Below are 14,486 nucleotides of genomic sequence, written 5' to 3' on the forward strand. Positions count from 1 at the left end.
AGGAATGAACTTAGGAAAAATTTATGTCTTAAGTTAAATCTTAGTCGTAAGTTAGTTTTGTGAAACTGGCCCCAGTACACCTTGTACATGTAGCTTGCATTTTGGCTTTTTGTGCATTTCTGTTACATACCGGTATATGAATAACTTTTCTGGAAATTTCCATTTGTTTCACAATGGGCAAACACAATAAAAATAAAAAGGTGTATAATTCAGGAGCTGGAAACAAAAGATTTAAGATCAGAAATGGATTCCAGTGATTACTCTGTGACAGATGGCACAATCGATATGAGTAATAGCAATACCAGTTAGCTAGACAAACTAGAAAATGTACTAGAAAACATTTCAAAAAACGAGCAAATTACCAAAAAAGCAGTTGAGTTGATTCTGAAAAATGATTGCTTCAATATTTGCCATTTACGATGTTCTCCAAAGTAAGAATCTAGAAAAACACGCTCAAAATAAAGTAAGATATCCAATCTAGAAAAACACGCTCAAAATAAAGTAAGATATCCAATCTAGAAAAACACGCTCAAAATAAAGTAAGATATCCAATCTAGAAAAACACGCACAAAATAAAGTAAGATATCCAATCTAGAAAAACACGCTCAAAATATGGAGATGCGAATGGATGACATTGAACGATATTCAAGACGCGCATGCTTGAAATTCTCTGGTATTAATGGTATTATTATTTTTAACAGCATTTTATTATGAATAACATTAGGCAGCAGGCGACCTGACAACGCCTATATAAGCCTTCTCCTTTAAGGTACAAGGTAAAGTCCACGTAATTATGCACACAAGAAATTACAATATAGATATGAAGTAAAAGTAAGTAAAAGGATAATAAGTCATTCCAAATATAATGATTATATAAGGCGTTATAGTTACCTTGAAAACCAAAGTTGATATCACTACTACTAACGTACAAAAATAGAAGAGTTCTACAAGGTCATTTATTTTAAATGACCCTTGCAACCCCTTCCTAAAATATTACTACATGCACACGTAAGCAAAGGAATAGGAAGAAATCGACAATTAGTAAAGTAGGACTGTTTTGCGAAATTTTCCCTGGTACTCCCAAAGGAAGATGACTAAGTACGGATAGAAAATGGTTTTAAACAGGTTACTCGCCAAAGTGTATAAATGTAGAAATACATGTACAATATAGTTAAATTATCGAACTGTAACGTATCGGTTAATTCATTGGGGGGTCATGAAAAATTCATGATTTAAGGATGATCTTTCATACAGATTATAGACTGGATTCCTAAATGATTTTGTGACCGGGAAGGGGGGGGGGGGGGTCCGAAAAAGTCTGTATCGAGAGATTTGTGATTACTCGAATTACGATTTCAAACAATACGATTTGAATTTCAATAAATAAATAAAATACTATGCCTAACAAGTTTGAAACAAGGGGATTGGGTCATAGTACTTTTCGTTTGTTGTTTGACAACATTTTTAGAAAATAATTAAATGACACCGGAATATGCAAAATGGTTATCTGAACTTTTTAAAACAGCAGACCACTAGTCTGACCTGAGATCTGACGTCATCAGTATAGATTTCAATTTTGGGCCCAGGGGCATATCAGCAAAACAGTTTATAAAGAAAGAATATTCAGAAAATATTACAATATTAACTACAAACTACATGTAGATGCAGGAGAAACAACTACATTATGATTTGTAAATATGGTGTATACAAAAGTATAAGGACAATACCAGTGTTATATCAACATATGAATAATGAAATAGATGCATGTTTGCAGTTTTATGACATCGTCTCTTTTTCTGAAAGTTTTAACTAGATATAAATTCACTCCATTTGATAATTACTGGGTCGTCTTCCTTAATCATCAACATATTTTATTTATCAAAAAGAAAAGTTTTTGTTGAGCTAGAGATTTTACAAACATGTACTTCTCCATATTAAAACTTTTTTGTACAAATGGTATGTTTTCCTGATTTCTGATCCTCTTACGTCTTTTGACCAGTGTGTAGTAAAAATTGATTTCTTACACGATTCTTTTTTGTTTTTTGAAAAATGAGAATTTGAGATTTTTAAAATTGAATACCAAAGTGCCATATTTTCTTAAATAATTTTAATTTTTGTATGTGTATGCGTCAGGATGGCCGAGATGGTTTTACTTTTCATTCTCGTATCAGGAAAATTTACAGATGTTCAGGTCCACAAATGTGAGCGCGGGTTCAAAACCCACTCTTGACAAAAAAATAATCCCTAGAAAGAGTACTACAATGTTATTCTAACGCTAGATACATTAATTAAGTTCTACTGATCTCGTTCCATCGAAAGTTGTTACGTAATACACTCGTGACATTAAAATGCCTTCTGGCCGTCCAAGAATATTTTCAAAAGAAATAAATGTATACACATGTATGATGAATGCATCTCTTGTAATGTAATCATATCATCTGTGTCCGATTGTCGTGGAATCTGATTGTTATCAATTCTGTGAACAACTTTTATAGTTCAGACAAGTTCTGAACACCCCATGCGGTCTTTCATCACGAATAAATCAACAGAATTCATTTTAACAAGAAAAAGGCTATTGAGGAATATTTTTCAGTTTTCAAAATATTGTGTCAGAAGTGGGATTCGAACCCACGCCCACATTCGTGGACCAGAACACCCATATTCTCGTTTTGAGAATGAAGAGTTATTCCTCTTGAGTCTGGCGCCTTAGGCCGCTCGGCCATCCTGACAGATATTTAATCACTATCAGAATATGTATTATTTGATTAATGGGAGTTGTGTTTGTCTAGTGTAATTGTTTAGTTTTTAAAACATTTTTCTGACGCAATCCTTTTGTCTTTTTAAGCTTTTATATAGAAGAAAGTCCACTCGTAGTGAAAAGGTTACCTGTAGGTGTCCAATAAGTTGACAATTGCTGTCCATTATTTTCAATAAAGGACAGATACTGTCCGTTCTTAAAAATAATGGATCGTTATTGTCAACTTAATAGACAGTGCCAGGTAAACTCAATAACTTATTAGACGTCTACAGGTAGTCTGAAAATAAAAGAAAGACGATACATTTGTAATATTCTGGATATGGAGAGTAAGAAAGTTTTGGAGTCAAATTTTGATCTGAAAAGAATTGTGGTTTCGAATACTTCAATGAGGAAATAATTAACACCAGCCAAAAAAATACGCACATCTCGTGAAATGAAATGAAATTATTGATGAAAGCCAAAATAATGATTTAGAATTACGATATGCTAATAATAAATACATGGGGAAAAACTTTCGGGATGTGCCTCTGGATCCAGCGAAATTCAAATACGGCAAGGAAAAACGTCTTTGAAATCTGAAATCATTTCTTTGTAGAGTCTGTGGACTGTGTTAAGATTTTGTTTATTTTTCACGCCGGACACTCGTGAGTCGTTTGGGTACAAATCGTTCTGATTATATTAGTGCGAGCCTTAGCGCCTCACGCTCACCAGATAATTTCAATGATACAGATATAATTCAATCGGAAAGTGAAAATGTAGAAGTAAATCTGCAGACTTTGCCAAAAATACATGTATACATATATTTCCCAACTGTTGGAGTTGTCTTCAATAACAAGTCCTTGATTTCACAGTACAGAAACAATATGTGCGCCTGCAATAAACAATAGTGGCTGTACATGTATGTCGTACGGCAAATTTCATGAACAAACAACTTTAATAGTTCAGATAAGTTCTGAACACCTCGCACGGTCTTCTATCACGTATAAATAAACAGAATTCATTTTAACAACAACAAAAAACTATTGAAGCATATTTTTTCATTTTTCAAAAAAATTGTGTCAGAAGTGGGATTCGAACCCACGCCCACATTCGTGGACCAGAACACCCACATTCCCGTATTGAGAATGAAGAGTTATCCCTCTTGAGTCTGGCGCCTTAGACCGCTCGGCCATCCTGACATACATTTCATCAATCTCTACCCAGAGTTATCGTTCCTTACACTCACTTACAGTGAGTGAGAGCAAGGAACGACAACTCTGGGTAGGGATTGACATTTAATTTCTATCAGAATATGTATTATTTGATTAATGAGAGTTGTGTTTTTCAAGTGTAATTGTTTAGTTTTTAAAACATTTTTCTGACGCAATCCTTGGTCTTTTTAGGCTTTTATATAAAAGAAAGTCCACTGGTAGTGAAAAGGTTGCCTGTAGGAGTCCAATAACTTGAATAAGTTGACAATTGCTGTCCATTATTTTTAATAAAGGAGAGATAATGTCCGTTCTTAAAAAATAATGGACAGTTATTATTAGACAGTGTCAGGTAAACCCAATAACTTATTAGACGTCTAAAGGTAGTCTGAAAATAAGAGAAAGACAATACATTTGTCAAAGAGATACAAATTTTTAATTCACCAGGGCCTACAAGCAAGAATCAAAACAAATTTCGGAAAAATCACTAAATACTTAAAACGATATTTCCCCGTAGTAGAATTCTCTGTTCCAACTTTAAGATTCACAATTTTTCAAACTACCTTGGCCATTATTATATTGCATCAAAACTTAAATTTGAAAGACGTTTTTCCTTGCCGTATTTGAATTTCGCTGGACCCAGAGGCACATTCCGAAACTTCTTCACAACGCTTTTTTATGTATTCTTTATTAGCATATCATAATTCTAAATTATTATTTTGGCTTTCATAAATAATTTCATTTCATTTCATGAGAGGTGCGTAATGGGTTCTTTTGCCTGGGGTTAGTTATTTCCTCATTAAATTATTTGAATCCACAATGCTTTTCAGATCAAAATTTGGCTCCAAAACGTTCTTACTCCCCATATCCAGAATATAACACTTATTAAGATGATATTTGCAGTGCTTTCATTAAAATCCCTAAATTTTGATTGTGCAATGAAAATACTCTCCCAATCAGAGGATGGCATGTTGATATGGCTCAATAAAACAAAGTGCCCAGGTGGTGGCTAATGTACTACAGATTAAATACATGCATTATCATGTATTGTAAAACTTATACGGTACCAATTTTGATGCACCAGATGAGCATTTCGAAAAATAATGTCTTTTCAGTGATGCTCATGCGAGACATTTCTATCCTGCCTTACTTTGATATACAGGCCCGTAGGAAGCAATTTCACTTGGGGGGGGGGGGGGGGGACCACACCAAAGTAATTTACGACAAAAAAGTGATATCGACAAAACCATTAGTAAAAAGATAACTGCATAAATATGTGCAAGCATTGAGGTGTACGTCATGTACATAAATCTAATTATGTACATAGAATCTAATTAGTTTCCCAGAAAACCCCTCAACTTTAATTTTAAGTTTTGTTTGTTTGGTTGGGTTTTTTTTTTGGAGGGGGGGGGTGTTAAGGATTTTTTTTTAATCTATTTTTTGTTTATATCTTTATCATTTTGTTATCAATCATTTCTGAGTCATAAGGTATTTAGTACTCGGTAAACTTTCCAAAAATCGCCAGTCTGTGTTCACTTTCACTTACGAACTCCTCAACTATTTTTACTGGATTCAGTTCATCAGTCTCATTTTTATGAACAAGCAATAAAAGCAAATTGTTTGTTCGTATTTGGCTCATTGTTGATCTCAATGATGTTTTCAATCTTTTCAAGGCGCTGAATGAGCGCTCACTGGTAGCGTTAGTTGCAGGAAGTACCAAAATTAGTTTGATAATTTTGAGGATCTCGGCAAACAGACTTTTTTCATTTAAATGTCTGAAAAATTCAAACACACTTGGTATATCTGGCATAAAGTCTTTTGGCAAAACAGTCTTTAACATTATAAGCTGGCAGTGAAGATCCTTTGGCTTCAAATCTGTATCATATAGGGTCGTGACAAAATTGAATTCTTCTTCAAACGTTTGACCTGTGCAAGCCTTAATTACGAGGTTTTCAAGATTAACATAAGCTTTGTAACCTGGTTGATCAAATCTAGATTTTATGCCAGCTAAAAGCAGATCTAATGCCTCGTAGAAATCTTTACTATACATATCTGCACACGATGAAAAAGTATGTGCTGCTGTCCCATCATCAAGTTTACGAGGAATTTTGCGTTTTCTAGGAAGAACAAGATCATCGATGTTCACCTGTTTTGCTTTTTCAACAACTTCCTCTTAAAACTGAGTGAAGATTGTCTCATCTCGGAGACTTTGCAAAGCACTCATTGTCGTTGATGCCATTTTTTGACCATCACTCGCCGAGAGATTTGGAGCCTGCAAAGCCCTTGCCAAATTATCACTATAACGTAAAAGTTTTCCGCTCAGTAAACACCCAAAGAAGAAATCAAACCTGCACATATAAGCAGCCATTCCCCTAATTATGTTTCTCATTTCTACCTCACGCACGTATTGGAGGCTTTCATCCCAAACATTTCTTAGAATTTCATAGTTTGACAAAATGCTCAAAAATGTGTCGGCTTTTATTGTCCATCTTGTGGGACACAAAACCCTTATTCCCGCTGACGTTTTCTCTAGATTTTGGGCATTTTTTAATGTATTGAAAATCATCTCCCTTCTTGGAGATTCTTTAATCAACTTTGTTATATCCTTTGCAATGTCCAGGGTGTCCCTAAGCAACTTACATCCCTTAATAGAATCACTGCAAGCTAGGTTAAGAGCATGACCATAACAGTGTATGTAAAGGGGTCTGGGTTCAAGTGCATAAATTTGTGTTGCAACACCTGTCTTTGAACCAGCCATAGAAGCAGCCATGTCATAACACTGGCCTCGTACTTTGTTGATAGGCAGATCGAACCTCAAAAGGGCATCTTTAATTGCTAGGGTTATTGAATTAGCCCCAATGTCAGAAAGACAGTACATCCCTAATAAATCTTCATGAGCTGTAAAATTTTGATCAACCCATCGAATGCATAAAACAAGTTGCTCTTTGTTGGAAATATCTCGTGTTCCGTCTGCCATTATTGAAAAGAATTCAGACGATTTGATAAAAGCAACAATTTGTCGCAAAACCTGCTACCCCATCACCTGCAAAATTTCATTTTGTATATCTGGAGCAACATACTTATTTGTCTTGCGTTGTAGCCATTCCTGAAGCTGGGGATCGCGTTTAGCCTCTTACATGAGAAGTTGATTAAAGTTCGAGTTTTTCTCGTCTTTGTCACCCCGAAGAGCAATTCCTTGTCGAGCAAGAAACTTCAAAATGTTTGTGATTTTAAGCAAATTCTCTCTGTTAGACTTCTTCTCGACTTCGTGCGTCTTTGAAAGACATTCTCCAACATCTTTAACCTCCTCCTTTATCGTAAACTCCCTTTCCATTGCCTCTTTATGGCAATCACTTTTCTCGTGTGCGGCGAATTTTGTGGTTGCTTTTTTTTCCAGTTTTTAAAACCACTTGATATGAAAGCTTTTTCTTTCTTGTGACAACTGAGAGTCTTCTTCTGAAATGATTTTATGCAAGGAAAACAGAATACAACATCTTTGATTTCTACATAATGTAACCAAGACCACCGATCAAACCAGGAGACATTGAAAGATCTCATCTTTTTACCAGACGTTTTTGCTGGAAAGAAAATATTCCGTGGCTGATTTGAGGTACTACCGATCTCTGGTGTATGCCATTTTTCATGTACAACTCGTATTTCTAAGATATCATCTTCTGAAGAAGAAGAATCAATAAAGGAAGCAACCTTAACATGTTTGTCTGTTTCTTTGTTTGCAGTTTCCCCCAATTTACCTGTTTCAATAGACTCCTCATTTGTGTTAGACTCCAAGAGTGGGGAAGGACTATCTTGTGATTGTTTTGGTTCAAATGAGGTTCAGAATCCTCAAAGGATAACCTCGAACGCTTTGATAGAGGTTCCTCATACTTGTGAATACAGGCAACAAAATGATTAGGTGTCCAACCATCTATTTTTGTAACAATTGTTTGAGTCCACATGATGTGGATAGCATCCCGATATTCTTTAGCATCAGCACGGTCAAGAAGAACAATAAGTTGATTATGATCTTGTCTGTTTACACCAGGGTTTTGCACCTCGGGGAAAATCGACATGATTGGTTTCTGCAAAACGTTAGAAGCTACGAACATTTGTAAAAGGCTTGAATAGTAACCGTTCTGGGTTGTTTTTATTGTTTCCTTTTGTAACGAAGCAATCAAATCACCAGTAATTAAACACTCTTCTGACAGGGAACTTTCAAAGACATATTGAAGTGAACTTTTGTTTGTGGACATGGTCACAAATGTGTTTTCATTCGTGTAGCGCTTCAGGTTTGAAACAGGTTCAAACACAATTCGTACCTTCATTTCCTTAAAATTGTCCTCATGTTCAAACACAAAAAGAGAGAGTTCTGAATAAACAATTCCCATCACCATATATCTGAATCGGGATAAGCTCAGAAGGAGCATCATTTGGATAAAGCTCTGGGGAAACAGCATCTTTTCGAATATTCGAAGTTGGGATATTAGGTATGCTTGTTGGAAGAGGATATTTCTTAAAAATTTGCACTTTGAGTCTAACAAGAAAACTTGGTGCTCCCCATCCCTTTTTTCCTGCATTCCTTGCTTCTTCGTGCACTTTTTCGAAAAATGCCTTTCTTTCGTCTCTCTGGGCATACATTGTGAATTATAATCAAAGTTAAAACTGTGCGGAAGGTTGATCTTACACTGATACGATAATAGTGTCTACTCTTGGACCAAGAATGAAACATGTCTTGACAGCCTGAGACTTTACAAGCTTTGAAAAAGTTGTTACGCGTCATGACCTACGTCACATTGGGGGTGTTACGTCACTGATAAATAGTACTTCACACATTGTCGGGTTTACCTTTACCATAAAAACTGTGAAGATAAAAAGTCAACAATTCATCATATTAGCTTTACAAAAAGATTTTAAATATATACAAACGTTGAACTGGTATTAGGGCTGTTGGGCATAGACATTTTTGTATCAAGACGAAGTTTCTATGAACAAGCTATCTAATGAATTATTAGACCTTGAAAGTTAGTCAAAGTCACACATATTAGATACCTTTTGATCAGTCGTCCCTTGCGAGATTTTTTCACTCGTATGAGTCGTCAACAAATACCGGTAAAGGACTTTAAACGACACTAGTGCCGGGCACTTGGCAAAGGAACAGTCACTACATATCATAGGTTTGACGCCAGCTGCGGAGCTGGGAACGAGAACCAAACCATTACCTCATGATTACGAACTTTTGGATGATGCCCTAAGAAATGTTAAGGCATTAAGTGCTTTTCATAATATTTTTTTTTATTTAAGGTAAAGGACAGACATACTGACTGACTCTGAGTCTCATTGAATTAAATGAACTTTCTGCTTAAAAATAATTATACATTACACTATATGTGAATTTTACTATATGAATTTCTTTTGTTGAAAAATATTGGGGGGGGGGGGGGCACGCCCCACTCGTGCCCTCCCCCCCGGTTCCTACGGCCATGATATAAGTATGCATATAATGTTATGTTCACATACTTATTGTATAATCTGAAATCATTTCTTTGTACAGTCTGTGAACTGTGTTAAGATTTTGTTTATTTATTCACGTTGGACACTCGTGAGTCGTATGAGTTGTATTGAGTACTAATCGTTCTGATTACATTAGTTCGAGTCTTATCGCCTCACGCTCACCAGATAATTTCAATGATACAGTTGTAATTCAGTCGGAAAGTGAAAATGTGGATGTAAATCTGCAGACTTTACCAAAAGACATGTATACATGTATTTCTAAACTGTTAGAGTTGTCTTCAATAATAAGTCCTTGATTTCACAGTACAGAAACAATATGTGCGCCTGCAATAAACAATAGTGGCTGTATGTCGAACGGCAAATTTCATGAACAAACAACTTTAATAGTTCAGATAAATTCTGAACACCTCGCGCGGTCTTCTATCACGTATAAATAAACAGAATTCATTTTAACAACAAAAAAAACTATTGAAACATATTTTTTCATTTTTCAAAATATTGTGTCAGAAGTGGGATTCGAACCCACGCCCACATTCGTGGACCAGAACACCCACATTCTTGTTTTGAGAATGAAGAGTTATTCTTCTTGAGTCTGGCGCCTTAGACCGCTCGGCCATCCTGACATACATTTAATTTCTATCAGAATATGTATTATTTGATTAATGGGAGTTCGTTGTGTTTGTCCAGTGTAATTGTTTAGTTTTTAAAACATTTTTCTGACGCAATCCTTGGTCTTTTTAGGCTTTTATATAAAAGAAAGTCCACTGGTAGTGAAAAGGTTGCCTGTAGGTGTCCAATAACTTGAATAAGTTGACAATTGCTGTCCATTATTTTTAATAAAGGAGAGATAATGTCCGTTCTTAAAAAATAATGGACAGTTATTATTAGACAGTGTCAGGTAAACCCAATAACTTATTAGACGTCTACAGGTAGTCTGAAAATAAGAGAAAGACAATACATTTGTCGAAGAGATACAAATCTTAAATTCACTAGGGCCTACAAGCAACAATCAAATCAAATTTCGGAAAAATCACTAAATACTTAAAACGATATTTCCCCGTAGTAGAATTCTCTGCTCCAACTTTAAGATTCACAACTACCTTGGCCATTATCATATTGCATCAAAACTTAAATTTGAAAGACGTTTTTCCTTGCCGTATTTGAATTTCGCTGGACCCAGAGGCACATTCCAAAACTTCTTCACAACGCTTTTTTATGTATTCTTTATTAGCATATCATAATTCTAAATTATTATTTTGGCTTTCATAAATAATTTCATTTCATTTCACGAGAGGTGCGTAATGGGTTCTGGGGTTAGTTATTTCCTCATTGAATTATTTGAATCCACAATGCTTTTCAGATCAAAATTTGGCTTCAAAATGTTCTTACTCCCCATATCCAGAATATAACACTCATTAAGATGATATTCGCAGTGTTTTCATTAAAATCCCTAAATTTTGATTGTGCAATGAAAATACTCTCCCCATCAGAGGATGGCATGTTGATATGGCTCAGTAAAACAAAGTGCCCAGGTGGTGGCTAATGTACTACAGATTAAATACATGCATTATCATGCCAGACATTTCTATCCTGCCTTTCTTTGATATAAGTATGTATGTAATGTTATGTTTACATACGTATTGCATAATCTGAAATCATTTCTTTGTGCAGTCTGTGAACCGTGTTAAGATTTTGTTTATTTATTCATGTTGGACACTCGTGAGTCTTATGAGCACTAATCGTTCTGATTACATTAGTTCGAGTCTTAGCGCCTCACGCTCACCAGATAATTTCAATGATACAGTTGTAATTCAGTCGGAAAGTGAAAATGTGGATGTAAATCTGCAGACTTAACCAAACAACATGTATTTCCAAACTGCTGGAGTTGTCTTCAATAAGAAGCCCTTGATTTCACAGTACAGAAACATTTTGTGCGCCTGCAATAAACAATAGTGGCTGTATGTCGTGTGGCAAATTTCATGAACAAACAACTGTAATAGTTCAGATAAGTTCTGAACACCTCACACGGTCTTCTATCACGTATAAATAAACAGAATTCATTTTAACCCTCCAAAAAAAGCTATTGATGCATATTTTTTCATTTTTCAAAATATTGTGTCAGAAGTGGGATTCGAACCCACGCCCACATTCGTGGACCAGAACACCCACATTCCCGTTTTGAGAATGAAGAGTTATTCCTCTTGAGTCTGGCGCCTTAGACCGCTCGGCCATCCTGACATACATTTAATCACTATCAGAATATGTATTATTTGATGAATGGGAGTTGTGTTTGTCCAGTGTAATTGTTTAGTTTTTAAAACATTTTTCTGACGCAATCCTTTGTCTTTTTAGGCTTTCATATAGAAGAAAATATAACACTGAAATCTGAAATGATTTCTTTGTAAAGTCTCTGAACTGTATTGTTAATTAAGATGATATTCGCAGTGCTTTCATTAAAATCCTTAAATTTTGATTGTGCAATGAAAATGCTCTCCCCATCAGAGGATGGCATGTTGATGTGAATCAGAACTACGTAAAACACAGTACCCAGGTGATGGCTAATGTACTACAGATTCAATGCATGCATTATCATGCCAGACATTTCTATCCTGCCTTACTTTGATATACGTATGCATGTAATGTTATGTTTACATACTTTTCTGAAATCATTTCTTTGTAAAGTCTGTGAACTGCATTGTTCTCGGTGATAAACAATAGAATAAACTGAATTAGACATTCTTCATACAATATGACTATTGGGTGTATTGGGTATTTGAATCAGACATTCTTCATACAATATGACTATTGAGTGTATTGGGTATTTGAATTAGACATTCTTCATACAATATGACTATTGGGTATTTGGATTTTTTTTACATGGTAGTTACTGTATGTGTACATCAAGACAACATGTAATCCAATGTCGTCATTAACTGATACACCAATTTTGTTTAAGGGGGGGGGGGGGTTGACGCATGATTCAAATCAATTTCAATTCAAATTTTTTTTCTTTTCTTTTTTTTTTTTTTTTTTTTTTGGTTGACTTATGATTCAATTCAATTTTTTTTTTGGTTGACACATGCTTCAAATCATAAGTTAATATTGGCGTCCCTTACCGAGAGAAAAATATTTCAAAAACCTGTTTTCACAAAATAAATATCAACTTACCACTCTTCAATTGTGCAAAATCGAAATGTGCAACTTGGTTTCAAAACATAACAATCCTGAAGGGGTTTGGCCAAAATAAAATAACTTTTTGCAAATTTAGGAAATAGATCCATGTATGCACCAATGACAAAGATCTATTAGTGGAATTTTACGCTTAAAAGGGACAATATCAAAAGATCGATTGCGGATAAAGATCTACATTCAAATTGGGAGGGAGGGGATGGGGATAAACCTCCTACAAGTTTCTGTTGCCCGACATCGATTACATGAATTTTGTTTGGAATGAAAAAGAAATCATTAAGCATATTTATGAGAGATTGATGCAAATGTAAATCACTTCTGTTTGGCACACACTCATCTACTCAAACACAATAGAGTGTAACTAAAGTCCATTGTAAGATAATTCAAAATGGACAACTGGTACAAAATGTGGTACATGTACATACTATTCGAAAAGGATTATGAATTTGACATATGTATAGGAAAAGGAAATTCTGATATCGGGGGTCTAAGCGTTTTCAAACACAGATAGAAGTGTTCTACATTTATAAAGAGTCAACTTCCCATATTTATGTAGCAATATTCGATTATCACCTGCATATGGTGTTTATATCTCTCAACTGATTCGATACGCAAGAGCTTGTTCTTCGTATGGTCAGTTTTTAAATCGAGGCAAGCTACCGAGAAGCAAGTTGATAGTACAGGGGTTTCAACAGTTTCGTTTAAAGTCAACATTTCGCAAATTATATGGTCGTATAACGATCTAGTTTGCCAATACAACCTATCATTGGGTCAAATGCTGTCTGACGTGTTTCATACCTATTGTGAGACCGTTCGTAGCACACTGATCTTGACTACGGATAACTCCGTTTACCTGATCAAGATATAGGGTTCATGGCGGGTGTGACCGGTCGACAGGGGATGCTTACTTCTCCTAGGCGCCTGATCCCACCTTTGGTGTGTTCAGGGATCCGTATTTGCCCAGCTATGTACTTTGTGTTGTTTATGGGATTTATGAGATTGATCACTATTCGTTATCTTCATCTTTCATCTTTAGAATATGTTTACATACATAGGTGATGCAGATTCCCTTATTTCTAGCAGAGACATATCATGTATGCGCTAAAACATTCTTAAGCAAATATCAATATACTCGCATAGAAAATGTGGACCTTACCAGTGAAACACGCCATCTCGACATTTTCACCGACGAAAGTTCAGTAGCAGTAATGAATAAGGTACGTTCATTTTGTATCTACTTTGTGACTTTCTTTATTAAAAGGAACAGTTCTCTAAGGTGTAACGTGCAATAAATACATAATTCAATGAAGCAGTTCCACCTTGCAACCGGATGTCAGAAATTTAATTTCGTATTCCGATCCCGATCGAGAGTTGCTGACTGGGAATTATCGTGTCACAAAGAAAGTGTTCATAATAACAAAGATGATGACATACAGACAGACAGACAAAGTGGCATGACCCCCAAAATCTATAGGTATCTCCCTCTTATTGTAAATTATTTCTGTACAAAATTTGAAAACTGTACAATGAAACTTTTTTTGAGTTATCGTGTCACAAAGAAAGTGCTCATAATAACAAAGATGATGACAGACAAAGTGACATGAGTCCAAAATTTACAGGTGACTTCCTCTTATTGTAAATTATTTCTGTACAAAATTTGAAAACTATACAATGAAAACTGTTTGAGTTACTGTATAGCAGGAAAATAACTCGCGGAGTTAATTTTCGCTATATTCGCTGAAACAAAATTTCCGCGAATTTAACATTCAGTGAATTAATCTTTCATATTGATACGAAATCGAGTTCAGGATCTATTAAAAGATTTGTTTTTCCGCGAATTAAAC

At 35.2% G+C, this 14,486-nt stretch overlaps 4 non-coding genes across 4 annotated transcripts; all 4 read right to left on the minus strand.

The window, feature by feature from the left end:
- Window positions 1-2,607: 2,607 nt before the first annotated feature.
- Window positions 2,608-2,729, minus strand: Trnal-caa (transfer RNA leucine (anticodon CAA)). Its single transcript has 2 exons — window positions 2,692-2,729; window positions 2,608-2,653 (listed from the first exon to the last, which is right to left on the minus strand). It is a non-coding gene; the product is annotated as a tRNA-Leu (tRNA).
- A 1,085-nt stretch (window positions 2,730-3,814) lies between these two features.
- Window positions 3,815-3,936, minus strand: Trnal-caa (transfer RNA leucine (anticodon CAA)). Its single transcript has 2 exons — window positions 3,899-3,936; window positions 3,815-3,860 (listed from the first exon to the last, which is right to left on the minus strand). It is a non-coding gene; the product is annotated as a tRNA-Leu (tRNA).
- Window positions 3,937-9,954: 6,018 nt separating this feature from the next.
- On the minus strand, window positions 9,955-10,076 carry Trnal-caa (transfer RNA leucine (anticodon CAA)). The gene is made up of 2 exons: window positions 10,039-10,076; window positions 9,955-10,000 (listed from the first exon to the last, which is right to left on the minus strand). It is a non-coding gene; the product is annotated as a tRNA-Leu (tRNA).
- Window positions 10,077-11,569: 1,493 nt separating this feature from the next.
- On the minus strand, window positions 11,570-11,691 carry Trnal-caa (transfer RNA leucine (anticodon CAA)). Its single transcript has 2 exons — window positions 11,654-11,691; window positions 11,570-11,615 (listed from the first exon to the last, which is right to left on the minus strand). It is a non-coding gene; the product is annotated as a tRNA-Leu (tRNA).
- Between the last annotated feature and the right edge of the window lie 2,795 nt (window positions 11,692-14,486).

Source organism: Ostrea edulis, chromosome 5 (assembly GCF_947568905.1).
Source record: "Ostrea edulis chromosome 5, xbOstEdul1.1, whole genome shotgun sequence".
Taxonomy (NCBI): Eukaryota; Metazoa; Mollusca; class Bivalvia; order Ostreida; family Ostreidae; genus Ostrea; species Ostrea edulis.